This window comes from Solanum pennellii, chromosome 5 (genome assembly GCF_001406875.1).
Source record: "Solanum pennellii chromosome 5, SPENNV200".
In the NCBI taxonomy this organism is placed as follows: Eukaryota; Viridiplantae; Streptophyta; class Magnoliopsida; order Solanales; family Solanaceae; genus Solanum; species Solanum pennellii.
In genome coordinates, this window is record NC_028641.1 from 57,792,260 (window position 1) to 57,804,724 (window position 12,465).

The 12,465-nt window shown below is 35.8% G+C and overlaps 1 pseudogene; it reads left to right on the top strand.

Annotated features, from left to right (window-relative positions):
* The first annotated feature begins 2,334 nt into the window (after positions 1–2,334).
* LOC107019068 lies at positions 2,335–7,189 on the top strand (annotated as a pseudogene).
* The last annotated feature ends 5,276 nt before the right edge of the window (positions 7,190–12,465 follow it).

Below are 12,465 nucleotides of genomic sequence, written 5' to 3' on the forward strand. Positions count from 1 at the left end.
CCCTATACCTTCGATAGGAAGAATAGACGCCGGGTCACCTATATGTTTCTTAAGCATAGAAACATGAAATATCGGATGAACTGAAGCTAGTTCACTAGGTAGTTTCAACTCATAGGAAGCTTTTCCGACCTGTTGCAAAATCTCATAAGGACCAATATACCGAGGACTTAACTTCCTCTTCTTGTTGAATCTCATCATCCCTTTCATAGCTGAAATCTTCAAGTACACCGAATCACTTATCTCAAATTTAAGGTCTCTTCTTCTATTGTCGGCATATGATTTTTGTCGACTATAGGTTGTTTTCAACCTATCCCTTATCAATCAAACTTTCTCAATAGCCTCATAGACTATATCCGGACCAAAGAATGAATGTTAACAAACCCCTAACCACCAAACCAGAGATCTACATCTTCTAAAATAGAGTGCTTCAGAAGGTGCCATAGAAATGCTCGAATGATAGCTATCAATGGCAAGTGATCGTCCATATTTCCCTTGAAATCAATAACACGAGCTCTTAACATATCTTCTAGGGTTTGAATGGTATATTCCTCTTGACCATCCGTTTAAGGATGAAAAGCGGATCTAAGGGCCCGTTTGGCCATAAATTTTGCAAGTAAAACTTGGGAAAAAACTTGGCAAATTTTGTTTGTCCATACACTTTTTTATTATTTGGCAAATTTTTTTGGCAAATTTTCCAAATTCCCAAATACTAGAAAAAACTAGTATTTGGGCCAAATTTCATTTTTTGGAAAGTTTTAGAAATTTAATTTTTACCCTTAACTTTTTATTTTACAAAAATAATATATTTATTGACACCAACCAATTCAATTAGCACAATGTTTCCTTCTACATGCATTCTTTTGATTTCATACATTCCTTTGTTACAGTTAGTCTTAATGAACTAGCTACTAAATAAAACATGAATTGCATTTATTTTATTTTGGTAGATAAATTTTACGTTGTTGATGCTGGTCTACGGCACACAAGAGGATTTTTAGCTCCATTCAAAGGAATGCGCTATCATTTGCAGGACTACCGAGGAAGTGAAAGAGAGACTAAGAATGGAAAAGAGCTATTTAACTATAGACATGCTTCTCTGCGCAATGTATTTGAAAGAACTTTTGGTTCGTGGAAAAGTAGATTCAGAAAACTAAGACAAAGCATGAAAACTATGAATGTGACATGCAAGTGAAAATAGTAATTGCTTGCGCTGTATTGCATAATTTTTTACGTGAACACCAAAGTAGTGTTGGAATATTCAATGAATATGAAAATGATGATATGGTTGTTGATGAAAGTGACGAACTATTGGCTCAAGGTAACAACATCGCTTCATCTTCTCGATCATCTGATTCGGAAATGCAAGCTCATCGAGAAGAGATTGTTCATAAAATGTGGGAAGATTATATTAAAGAATAGGTTGAACTCTTTCAGATGAGAAAGCATAGGTTCTTCAGTGATTGCAATATTTATTTCCTTTTGTTTTCTTCTCTTTTTTTTTTCCCAAATTTATATTAGTTGTATTTTCATTATCATGATTTGTACCAAGACCTTTTCACTATACGAATATTTACTGTAATGATTCTTGTTAATTTATTACGGAAGTCATAAATCTTGTTACGTGAGATTTCTATTGTGCTATGTAATACAAATTTATGGTTAGTTTGATTGTTTTAAAAACTTGTGGGTATAAATCATATTTCTTAAAAAAATGAAATATGTTTCTCAAATTCTATGGCCTAACACATGGTAAAATTTCACCCAAATTTTCATCCAAATAATATTTGCCAAAAATATTTGAATATCTATGGCCAAACGCTAGCTAAGTTTCACTTGAGTACCTAAACCCTTCTAAAAAGACCTCCAAAAATAAGAAGTGAATTGAGCATCTGTATCCAAAATGATGGGCAAAGGGATCCCATTAAGACTCACAATCTCATTAATGTAGATTTTTGCATACTCTTACTAAACAATTTTAGTCCTAAGTCCCCACTAAATCTATACAACACTTATAAAGTATCGCCAAAACTATTTTTGGGTACACTTTTAAATTGTAGCTTTAGTTTTTAGCTTTTGATAACAATAATATTGACAACACTTATAAAACGTGTTCTGTAGTAGTATAGGCTACAATGAAGAAACGTTGTCAAATTATGATATAATTGACTACACCTATTTACACCTATGACTAGACTTTTAAAGTATACTATTATTATAATTTTAAAAACAACACTTTACAAGTGTAGCATTATAATTTCCCCAAAATTTTCGGTCAAACATTATATTCCCTTCAATATATTTAACTTTCTCCCCAATTTTTTATTTTTCAATAAGGAAACTCATACAAAAGAAATTCTATGCAAAGAAATATACTTTAAAAAACATTTTGTCCCAAATTAACATAGGAGCTGCTCTTTATCAAAATCAAAACAGGGGCTATTTTTTTTTTTGCCCAAATCAAAACCTTTTTCCCCAAATAAAAATATCATAACCTAAACCCTATTTCCCTTTGAAGGGGTTTGGATCTGAATCGTCCAAATGGTTACATGAAAGGGGAGTCGCGAATAGAGAGAGCGTGGTGTCACTGGAAGAAGCTAGGCGAGCCAAACTTATAGTGGCACCGTTGGTTGATGACTCGGAGCTTTTTTTCCGTCTTCTTTTTCAACACATCAATAATGTACACAGTTGCTTGGATGAAACCCGTGTTAGTGGGGTACTTTCAGCAGATCCTCTTCTTGAGAATCCAGCCGTCTTTGCTGGATATTAACTGCTATATGGGGATTGGGTGTTGCAGTAATAAAGGAAGACGATAAGCTAGATTAGGCTGAGTTACTGATAGAATATTTGATGTTTCGTGAGCAATATCCAGTGGCTTGGAGAATCATCTGTTCTCATGTACACAAGTTGTTGGGAGAGTGGTTTAGGATCCAGCCAAGTGTGCGAGAGGATTTGAACAAACAATACAAACTCACCTTCGAATTTCTTTATGATTTAGTGAACCGATTAAAGGAATTTGGTGTGAGAATATCACTTTATGTGAACGATACATAGGAGGCAGTACCTGCAAATTCACTTGTTGTTCAAGTTCTTTTCTAACCTGAGAGATGGAGCCTGCTATTGTGAATCACCAGGTTAGTTTTGTCACTCCAGCTCATTCCTTAAAAATGTTTTACGCTCAGTAAAGTTGGTAAGGGCAGGTGCAAGGTTAAACGTGTCTCAGCCTTTTACCTCATTTTTTTATAATTATATACAGACTTTTTTCTCGTATCGTTGAGATAATTTACACACTTTTTTCGTACATCTAGATTTGTATCATGGGTAGTTATTTGTAAGGGGACTTAATTAGTTATCCAATAAATGCAATTGTACTAATTATTTGCGAGTTTATGCTATATTCTTCAATCATATAAGTTGTGTTGGGCTCTTGATGTGTCAAGAGCACAATGTTGACAACTTTACTCTCTGCTAGTTTGAAAACATGAATGCAAGAACAAGTTGAACAATGCATGTCTAAAGTTTTAACTTTTATAGTGCGACATTGTATATTTCTCTCGTCATGGGCAACAAAAATAGTAAACAAATTCAGACTTGCTAAAAAACCGAAGTTCATTGTTCTGCAAATCTCATTGTCATTATATATTTCTCTCTTCTTCGAGCTGCGTCACATCCAATTTACAAAAAAATTCACGATGCATGGTTTTGTGTTATTTAGTTAGTTTATGTTTGTTCTCTCAAAATATATTCAACAATTTGTAAACACTCAAAGAGATAAATTTCTTAAAAATATTGAATGAGTATTACATGCAGTGATAGGTGTTTAGTAAAGTAAACCATGAAACGATATTAGGTTGTTTGATGTTCATGATTGTTGATTATAAAGAAAATCCAGAATATAACTATTTTAGTGGGATGGCATTGATCTGCTTAATATGATTGCTTCAAGTTCACGGGCCTTAATGACCATTATTATTACATTAGCTAGTTTGTGTTACACTCTTCCTTTTCAGCTTTTAATTGACAACTATCTATGTGATTGTTAGGCTCTAAGGCAACTGAATTGTAAATTACGCAGGTACTTGGCTGAAGCTCACGTTCAGGCAATGCATTTTTTTGAAGCAGAGAATTTGTGCAAGAAAGAATCAAAATCCATTGTGTCCACACTCCTCCTGCTTCTCTTGAAGAGGCAGCTAATCGTCGTTTAATGGCACTTATATGTGAGGATACGGCAGCCCATGAACACCTTGTACTTTCAAGCATGGCTATGATCGCTAATGCACAGGAAAACGAGGTTGCAGCTATTGATGTTAGTATTGGGAACATCTACTTATCTCTGTCTCATTTTAGTGAGGTTTTCTTCTCTTACAAAAATAACTTACTATTTTCAAATTGTTTAAGGGTGAAAACCATTCCTCAGTTGAATCTGTCTTTGTAAAATGCCTTGTGAATATATGCAAAACCTGTGCATGGAACAAATGCTGAAGATATTGCTTGTGGATTGACGGAAATTTCAGCTGTATATGAGTTATTTAATGAACTTGAGGAGGCATCGAAACTCCTGCTCAGAATCTTAGTTCATTATATTACATATAGAATAAACTCTTTATCCATTTAAATTGGTAAGGTAATCTGGAGAAGTGTTATAAATTGAGTTTACATGAAATTTTAGATCTAAATAATGATTAAAATCGTTATCCATTTAAATTACTCAGGTAAATAGTTAGATGCAATATTAGATGTAAAGAATCTTCACTTTCTAAAGCTCAAACGGAACCTGATTCTATAAATATTTATGATATTTGCCGCAAGATGGATGCTCGTTGAGTTGATGCTTTTTTGCTGACTGGCTCGAATGCATTATTTAGTTTGAACTATGCAGTTTAGCATTGTAGACCACTACAATAGTTGCAAGAGATATTGTTGATGTTACTAGTAGTTGTGAAGGAATCATTGTTGCAAACCTTTTTCAGTTATTATTTAGTTTTCAATGTTACATGATGTTTCTCACATCAACTTAACATTAAGCTATGTTCATATTATCATCAAGCATTACGAAGATGCACGTTGAATCGTCTTACGTTCAAATTTAATCGTTTGTCTTGTTTCTTTGTGAAGCTTCTACCATTTACTTTATAAACATTTGTTAAACCATGTTTTGCTAGATTTACCTCAAGACTTGAAAGTTATAACAATGTCTTCTTTACGAAACATTTCAATTACTTCATAAAAGCTCTAGTCGTCCGGTTTCTTCCAATCTTGTGGTTGAGTTTCCTTCTTATGCGGTGACTCTTCTTGTGTTATATGCTTCTGTTCATACTTAGATCATTCCTTAGTGGATTACAATATTGAAGTAAGAAAACACTAACTAAATCTCAGCTGTGTTTTGGAAAATTTTCCACCAAGTGGCATTTATGTTTTCATCCCACCACCTATAAGTTGTTCTTCATCCAAACTTCCACCATACACCCTACCTTATATAATTTTTTTCTTTAGTTTTCTCTTTATTTCCGTTGGTTTTGTCCTTTGACTTACACATAAATTGGTGTTTTTCTCAGTTTAATGTAATTGCCTGTAGTTAACTGTAAGCGGTATAATCTTTAAAAGCAGGTCATTGTTGAGGGTGAAATATACCTTTTTATTCAATGATTGTTGTAGAATCATTTATTGAAGCAGGTAACTCCATCGAAACACATATGCATTGTATTCTTATCACATTATGATGATTTTATTGCTCAAAAATTCTATGATGAATATTTGTGGTCGTTGTTTTTGCTTCTTGATTGTAGTCGTTATTTTTGTTGCCGGGAGAGAACAATAAGTAACAAAATTCAATTTTTCTTGGAGGAAATAATAAGAAAAGATGTAAGATTAATAAAGGCTGGTCAATACTTTTGCAACTAACTTTGATAAGATTCTTAGATATTTTCCAATCATCCATTCAAAGACATTATGATGGTGGGAATTTCACCTGAGCCTGACTATTTTTTTAAGAAAGAGAGAGTAGTCAAGACATGTATTATGGCGGAGGATGAGCCGCTGGTTAATTTGGAGAAAGAAGATGTGGCGGTGAGCGGGGAAGTGTTTATTGAAGAGGTGAAAGAGACGAGTCGCAATACTGTGCCTATGATAGTGCTGACGGTATCACAATACCTTTTGCGTGTTTTGCCAATGATTATGATAGGTTACCTCGGTAAACTTTCACTATCTAGTGCTTCTATTGCTACTTCACTTTCCATTGTAACCGATTATAGTGTTCTTTTCGGAATGTGTAGTTCGATTGAGACTCTATTTGGGCAAGCCTATGGAGCAGAACAATATCAAAAATTTTGAACTTTTACTTGTAGTGTTATTATTTGACTGTTTCTGGCACATAGTTTAATCCTACCAATGCTTTTAAGTGAAATTGTATCTGTATGCTTCCAAGTTACGATTTGTAGGATTTTATATTAACCTTGAAGTTAGGGATTGTTTGAGAAGCATTGTAAATCAGTTTATCCTATAGGTTGAATGTGATCTTACTTATACTTTATGTAAACTATTCATTGGTTTACGAAAAGACTCGAGCTTTATGCTCTACGGATGTTTTCCTGACCACGGGGGACTTCTTCCGCTTTGCCATCTCATCTAGTGTAATGGTTTTCTTGGAATGGTGGGCATTTGATCTAATCATTTTTCTCTCTGGTCTGTTTCCAAATCCGATACTGGAAACATACATTCTGTGCGTATGCTTTACAATCCCTACGGTGCACTACCATATACCTTATTGTTACGGTGCTGCAGAAAGTACCTTATTCAATTGAGCTTGAAGCTCGGAGGTCAGAAGCGGAAAAAATTGCTCTCGCTGCTGTGATGGTTCTTTCAGCAGCGGATATTGTTGGTGTCATGGGATTCTTTGTTTGTTCTCCGCGGAATGAGGAAGAACTTTAGCTCAATAGCTTCCTTTACAATGAAAAACAAAATTATGTGATTTGAGAAAGGTGAGTCTCTATAACAACCTTTGGTGTGAGTTCAACATGGATTATCTTCTGCTGTACCTTATGATGTAAACTAGCTGGTGTATAGAACTTGTTTTTAGTTCAGTACTATTGATGTGGTAATTTGTTGATACCTTCGACTTTCAGCTTCTTTTCACTTTTAATCTTTTGGAGTTTTTCAAATTTTCGAACAGTCTATATGTAACTGATATTTTTTATGATTTGCTTTAGATGCTGGACTAAAATCTACCTCGAGGTAGGAAATAATTTCTACTTGTGGAACATTATAAAATTTTGTACTACTTTTGCAAACTTTTATTAGTCGAGAATATCTTCCAGCAACTTTATAATGGTGTATTGTCTCTGCGGGGAATCTATATCGTGGAGAATCTGCTATTGACAGCCTTAATTTGTTAAATGATGGATAACAACTAACCGCTGATGAAATCTTTAAATCATCTTCTCTTTGCTGGTGCATTGAATGAGTATGCACATGCGGCTCAAGCTGAATTCCTTGGCTACCCCAATAAATTTAACTTTTGTTTTGCGTTTCTTCTTTTCAAGTGTGTAACAAGAGCAATGTGTGTTGCAACTTCAAGCATACTGTGTTGCAACTTCAAGCATACTTCCTTGTTCTTGATATTCACTTGGTCATGGTTATTTGTGTAGTTTAGTTCATCACAAAAGATAATCAGTTGTTCAAAACAACCATATATCTACAAGAATTATGGGTACTTGTGGGTACTGTGCACTAGAGTATGCCATGACGAAACAATGACTTTGAAGACATGCTTACAGCTTTAGGGTAGTCCTGGAGATTATTGGAGGCAGGAAAGCAATCGAAAGTTCAAAATTAGAGAGATTTAATTCTGGTTATATGGGCTAGACCATTGTTCAATGAGTGGACATAGTTTTCATCGATGGCTGATCCAATTCTACAAGGACATTATCAGGTAAGGGGCCTATCCCAAGATCTAGCACTCGCAACAATGTGTGTTCAGGAGCAACCTAGCATGTGTCCACTCAAAGTTGATGTTGTCACGGCTTTAACTTACCGTGCTTCACAGTCAAGACCAGCTACTTCACCTAGAAATAAACGATGGTGAGAAGCTGCAAAAAGGTTAAAACGGTGCTATAAACTGGTTGGTTGATGGGAACAAAACAGGATAATAAAAAAAGGTGGAGCCAAGGCTGGAACCTTTTGAATACTAGCTAAGTTTAATATAGTGTGAAATTTACTATTAGTACACCTCTTCACACTATTCCTTTCTAAGTATGTAGTACGAGACATGTTTTTCGATGTTTATTGTAAATCAATATATTGAACTATTTAATAGCTACTTTGATGTTTAGATCATTTATGTTATACAATTATGTGATTAGGGAATCCATCCAAGCCAAAATTATCATTTTTGAATTACAAATTGTGGCTATAAAAAATCTAGACAACGTTTCCACACTTTGAAAGTGTGGCTAGAGGGATGCTAACTGTCAAGATTATTTATTATAAAAATTTAAATTTGAAAAGGCTACACTTTATAAGTGTTGTTGCTGAAGAGGTATAAAAACCTACAATTTTAAAGTGTGCCACATTAGAAAGTGTAGTTTTATCAAATAAAAGTGTGGCCAATGAGATGCTACAAAGCGTGACCTTTGTACCGCATTGGCCATGGTTTTTAAGAATAGCTTCTATGGTAACACTCGAAAACTGTAGCATAAGGTCAAAGGTAAAGCTTCTTTTGGCCACCCCATAAAAAGTGTTGCCTAAAGTCAGAACTATTGCCTTTCATAAAAGGCCACACTTTTTGCTAGTTTAGGCCATAGTTTACAAGTGTGGTTTAAAGCCTAAAATGGTGTAGTGTCTTTTGCCGAATAAATTTACTTAACGGGGATAAAGTGGGAAGATTTCATCAACCTATCCACACTAACCCATATTGAGTCATTTTGCCTCATGTTTGAGGCAACCCAACAACCAAGTCCATATTAATATCTTCCCACTGCGAGTAAGAACATCCATGATTTGGGTTAAACCACCCGACTTTTGATGTTCGGCTTTAACTTGTTGGCAATTTGGACATCTAGCTACAATCTCCATTATGTCCCTTTTTAAGTCATCCGACCAATTGACCTCCCAAAGGTCATGATACATCTTTATGGAACCCAAATGAATACAATAGCGGGAAGTGTGGGCTTCTTCTAGAATTCAATTTCTCAAATCATCAACATCGGGTGCAGACAACCTTCCTTGGTACCTTAGAACACCATCCCCCTTTGGGAGAGTGACTAATTGAGCTTACTATGTGCCGATTCTTTCACTCCGTGAATAAAGGATCAAGGTGTTGCTTATACGTCACCTCAACTACTAAAGATGACTCGGAGTTATTGTGTACCATAAAACCCCCATATTGAGAATCTTCTAGTCGAACATTCAACCGGGCCAACCTATAAACATCTTTTACTAGATCTTTCTTACCCTCCTCAACATGAGACACACTACCCATAGTCATACAACTAATATTATCTATAACCACATTGGCCTTGCCAGGGTGTTAAAGGACACTCATGCCATAATCCTTCAACAGTTCCAACCACCTTCTTTGTCGGAGAGTCAACTCCTTTTGAGTAAACACATATTAAAGACTCTTGTGGGCGGTATATACATCAATATGAACACCATAGAGATAATTCCTCCATATTTTCAAGGCAAACGCCATGGCCGCTAATTCAAGGTCATGAGTTGGATAATTCTTCTCATGCACCATGAGTTTCCTAGAAGAATAAGCTATCACCTTGCAAAGTTGCATAAGGACACACCACAAAATATTAATTACCTTGTTAGGTCAACAGTAGAGCGGAGGTAAGCTTATCTTCAAATCATTGAAGCCTTTCTCGCAAGACTTCGACCACTCAAACATAACCTTCTTTTGGGTCAAATATGTTAAGGGATATGCAATAGATGCAAACCGGTCGACAAACCTTATATAGTACAAAGCTAGGCCCACTAAACTTCGTATGTCGATGAGAGTTAGAGATCTAGGCGAATTTTAACCACTTTCATCTACTTTGTATGACCTCTATACCCTCACCTGAGATAATATGACCAAGAAATGCAACCGATCTAAAAAAAAACTATAATATGACCAAGAAATGCAACCGATCTCAAAAAAAACTCACACTTACTATGCTTATCATAGAGTTATTGATCCTTGAGGACCTGCAATACAACCCTCAAATGGACCATATGCTCATCCTCACTCTTAGAATATTACAAGATATCATCAGTGAAGACAATTAAAAAAGCATCAAGGTAATCTCGAAACACTCTATTCATTATGTGCATAATAGTCGTCGGGGCATTAGTTAACTCAAAAGACATGACTCAGAACTCATAGTGACCATACCTAGTTCAGAATTCCGTCTGAGAAATGTCTTCACCTCTCACTCTAAGATTGTGATATCCGAACTCATCGAGTTTCCAAAAGTAACTCGTATCTTGGAGTTTCCCAAATAAATCATCAACCTTAGGGAGAGGATACTTCTACTTTATGGTGACTTTATTCTGTTTTTGGTAATCAATGCACATCCTAAGCAACCCATCTTTCTTTTTTAGAAATAGGACTGCAGCACCCCATGGAGAAATACTAGGTTGAATAAAGCCTTTATCTATTAAATCTTTGAGTTGAACCTTAAATTCTTTCAATCTGGACGAAGCCATCCGATAAGGAGAAATTGAAATGGGATTCGTATCCCGTAATAAATCATTACCGAAGTCAATTTCCCGTTCGAGAGGAATCTCAGGATGGTCATTAAGAAAGACCTCTATGAATTCTCTCACTATGAGGGCCGACTGAATAGGAGGAAACTCGGATTCTAGATCTTTAACAATCACCAAAGGTATAGACAAACCTTGGATATCATCTTACAATCCTTTAGACACGAAATGATTTGACCTCTACGGGTTTAGTTTCCCCCCTTCCACTCTAAAATGGGCTCATTTTCAAAATTGAACTTGACTACCCTTGTTTTTCAATCTATGGAAGCAAAACAAGCATGCAACCAATCTATCCCAAAATGACATCAAAATCAAATATGTCAAGTTAAACCAGATCAACAAGAGTAACTTTATTGGACAACATTATAGGACAATCCTATATACCCTTTTTGCAACTACCGAATCAGCCACTAGGGTAGACACCATATAAGGTTCATTTAGGATATCGGGAAATACATCAAACTTTCTAGCTACAAAAGGAGTAACAAATGAAAAGGTAGCAGCGGTATCAAGTATAACATAAACATTAATAGAAAAAACTTTTAACATACCGGTCACCACATCAGGAAAACTCTCTTGTTCAACCCTAGCGTTTAGTGAATAAAGGTTGTTCCTTTTTGGAGTTTAGGAGCTAGGACCACTTGATTGACCTTGGCTATTATCCTTCTGTTGACCCCTTACATTTGGACAATCTCTCACTTTATGGCACAACCAAAGCAATTATCCTATCCCACAAGACATTAACCGCTATGTTTCTTACCACACTTTCCACAAGTTGGTTTTTCACTTGATGAATAAACACCTTTTTCCTTTTAGATTTTAGGGTTAGATACCCTGTCATTTAGAGCCTTTGGGTTCTTAGAGGGAACTTGGTTTGAAAACCACTTTTAGAACCTAGGCTTGCCGTGAATGTCAAGCCTACCCTTAGAAGAACCACCTTCAAAAGACCTTGCTTTCTTAGCATCCCTATTTTTCTTCCATAGCCGACTCTCCTCGACTTATTTAGCATAAATGATCAACTTAATAAGATCCATGTTGACATGAAGCATTGTCGCACGACATTCTTCTTCATGCTCTTCGGGCACACCGATTACATAGCGGCTCATATCATCCCTAGAATTGGAACCCAAAGAGGAAGCATAATTTGATATCTTAATAAATTTCAAGGTGTATTCCTTAACACTCATACCTCCTTGATGAAGGTTGATAAACTCCTCTATCTTAGCTTCCCTCCACTCTCTAGGAAAGAACCTATCAAAAAAGGTTTTCCTAGATATTTCCCAAGTCATGGGACCACCTCTTAAAGCTCTATTATCCTTCCATTGTGTGTACTAAGTTTGAGCTACATCTTTGAGTTTATAGGCGGCTAGTTCGGCCTTCTAAGTAGAACATACCCCCATAGAAAATAATATCTTATAGACCTCATTAAGGAAGTCTTTGGGTTTTTTTCATTAACCTTAGACCCAAAGAAAATAGGAGGATTCATCACACTGAAGTCTGTCAAACATGAAGCCATGGTACTAACATTTGGGTTCAATATCCCGATTTGCTTGAGCCGTGTTGGCTTGTAATGTGTATTTACTGCATGTGCTTGAGTAGTCATTGCTTGGGCCAAACCTATAAAATCCTACCTTATATCTCCATCCGTCATAGCCGAAGGAATAAGCGGAGATTGGTCACCCAAAGGAGCTTGCTCTTGTGGAGGAGCTCCCGCATTAGCAA